General features: G+C 38.3%; 1 pseudogene; it reads left to right on the top strand.

The window, feature by feature from the left end:
- The first annotated feature begins 997 nt into the window (after positions 1-997).
- Positions 998-1,741, top strand: LOC141560977 (CDGSH iron-sulfur domain-containing protein 1 pseudogene; annotated as a pseudogene).
- Positions 1,742-3,110: the final 1,369 nt, after the last annotated feature.

Below are 3,110 nucleotides of genomic sequence, written 5' to 3' on the forward strand. Positions count from 1 at the left end.
AGTTAATAGTATAAAGAGCTAAATTTAGAAGCTTTCTGGGGGTTGCCTGTGGCTCCCCCTTTCTTTTGTTTTTGGAGGAGCATCTTAATGTTTCTGTTTCTCCTCTCTATTATTGCCTGTCCTTGAGGATTAAAGGGTATGCCAGTGGTGTGTAAAATCTTATACTGTGCACAAAAGTGTACAAAATGTTTAGAAGTATATGCAGGTCCATTATCTGTTTTTATTACTTGTGGCACACCCATTATTGCAAATGCTTGTATAAGGAATTCAGTGACCACTCAGGCTGTCTCTTTTCTTGCTAATATTGAAAAAGTGAATCCTGAAAAAGTATCTACACCAACATGGATAAAAGACCAAAAGATTTATAATAGGTCACATCCATTTGCCAAATTTCATTGGGTCTTAATCCACAAGGGTTCTTCCCTGGAGTCAGTGAGAGGGTGTGGAAAGGAAGGCAAGCTGGACAGGCTTTTACTATGTTCCTAGCTTTCTCTCTTGTTATTCCAAATTGTAAACATAAAGCTTGAGCAGCCTCATGATATTTAGAATGAGATTCTTAGGCTTTGTGAAATAAAGGAGTTTGGGCAACATGGTTAGAAGGCTATCTGCCTTTGAATTTCCATAAAAATAGGACCTGGAAGTCCACTATGAGAATGGACATGCAAGATATAAACTTTACCTAGATGCTTTCTCACTTATTCTTGAAGTTCCTTAAAGAGCTGATTTTATATATATATATATATATATATATATATATATATATATATATATATATATATATATATAATTATTTTATTTGGGCTGTGGCAATCCTTTGTACCACACAATATACCAAATCAGATATTATATTTATATCTCCTGGATTATAAGAGCTAGAATGATTGCATATATTTCATTCTGCTGATTGGACTGAAATGGAGTTCTAACTACTCTCTCTATAGTTAAGTCATGAAGTATACATCACAAATGTTAAGTTTGGGAGTCGCCTCCAGAGCGTCAGGGTCCGCAGACGGCGGGCGGAGCGAGCTCCGGTGTGCGGTGAGGGCCGGCAGGCTCGAGGTTGCGGTGGCACCCCTTCTCCCCCGCCCATATCCCCCCGTGGAGCGCCGGCGCCGCTATGGGCCTGCATTCCAACCTGTCGGTGCGAGTGGAGTGCATCGCAGCTGTGGCACTGGCTGCTGGGACTGCTGTGGTAGGATACCTAGCTTACAAAAAGTTTCTGGTGAAAGAAAAACGCTACAGGTCCATGGTCAACCTTACCATCCAGAAAGACAACCCCAAGGTAGTGCACGCATTTGACATGGAAGACTTGGGAGACAAAGCTGTGTACTGCCGCTGTTGGAGGTCCAAGAAGTTCCCGTACTGCGATGGTGCCCACACAAAACACAATGAAAAAACTGGAGACAATGTGGGACCACTGATCATCAAAAAGAAGGAGGCATGATCGGTGGCCAGTGGAGACTACTTTGTCCTGATGTTGCTGATTGTTTTTACAAGGAATTCTCTTGCTTCTGTCCAGTTCCCTTTCCCCCAATAAGCTAAGGCTTTCATTGATGTTCCCTCTGCCTTACTACCTGTCCAAACACGGTGGTGACCCTCTCTGTAAAGCATCCTTCTAGCCTGTGGGTTGTTCTTCTGTCTTGTAGGGATTGTGTTCATTGGTTTCTTCAATTTCTAATAATGACAGGATTTTCTTGGGTCTGTATGTTGATGTTAATATATTAAATTATTTTCAAAATCATGTATATGCAAATTGTAATTGCATGCCACAAACAGATTCGTCACAAAGGGCCTTCCAAAAAGAGTATAGTTTTTGTTTAAAATTTAGAAGGCCCGATGTGGCTGGTTAAGAATTTGGCTTTTTACTCAGCACACAATAGATAAGGAAATGGGATATATAAAATTTATTTGCAGAGTTGATGATCTAAAAGAAACTTACATTTTTATTCATGTTTGCACATAAATTGGACTGTCTTCAAGGAATGGAGAGACAGATTCGCAGGGATCTTTGAGATGATTTAGTTCATATCCTTGCTGATTTTCTCTCACATAAATACTTCATATATTTAGGAGGCAGAAACCAATCCTAGATATGTTTATCCAAGAGTCATTAGATGCAAAATAGTTGAGCAAGCACTAAGATTCCTTGAAATGTCAAGGTGTTGGTTTTTTGTCTACAAGCTGCTGTTGAAAACTAGTCACGGAGGGCAGATGAGCTAGAAAGGGAGGTCAATATCTCTTCTTTCATAATACTCTTCCTTTTTGGAAAGAGTAGTTAGAGCAGAGCAGTTAAAAGGCCCTTGCTGCTGGGAATGGGGAGAGCATCTAGATAGTTGGGGAGAATTTTCATTGCTTTACTGATGGTTCTATTTAATATCATTGTCATTCAAATGGCACATGCACTCCCACAACTCCATTGGAACCCTCCCTTGTAATACATAGGTCATCAGGTCAAACAAGTCAGTAAATTTGCCATGTGTACACAACGTATGCCTCTGAAGTCTACATCTACTCACGCTAAGAGTGTGAGGCATGTTTCACATGTAGCTGATGTTAAGGACATTTATTTGAAGAGGAAAATAGCATTAAATCATATTCTTCTAAATGTGTGAGGTTTTTTTCTTAATTTCAAAAACGGCAGAAACTCAATAATAAGTGGTTACATTTTTGTTACATAGACCAAAGAAAAACAATTCAGATTCTTGGAGGAGAGAGAAAAAATAGGAAAATTGAAAATAACTATTAATAACAGAAGGGTTAAAACTAGTTCTTATTTATATTAAATAGCAGAGTTTGAGGTTTTTTCCAAAGATTTAAAGTAGAAAGATGAGAATTTTCTGATCAGTATATTTAAATAAAGGAAATTAGGAGTTTACTGGCATTATTAGTTAGAAGAGTTTGAAAAGATGCCACATATGAAATATAAATGTTTGAAGACAGGAGAGAAACAAGTTTCACATAAACCTGGTTCAGAAAATTTGCTAATTCCAAATATCAGAATTTAATCTGAACTGACCAAATCCATGATAAAGGCAGAAAGTGACTTTTAGCCATTCCTTCTGATAGAGTTGGATTCTTAGCAAGCAAAGTGTTTCTCTTATAATCTGAAG

This window comes from Sminthopsis crassicaudata, chromosome 3 (genome assembly GCF_048593235.1).
Source record: "Sminthopsis crassicaudata isolate SCR6 chromosome 3, ASM4859323v1, whole genome shotgun sequence".
In the NCBI taxonomy this organism is placed as follows: Eukaryota; Metazoa; Chordata; class Mammalia; order Dasyuromorphia; family Dasyuridae; genus Sminthopsis; species Sminthopsis crassicaudata.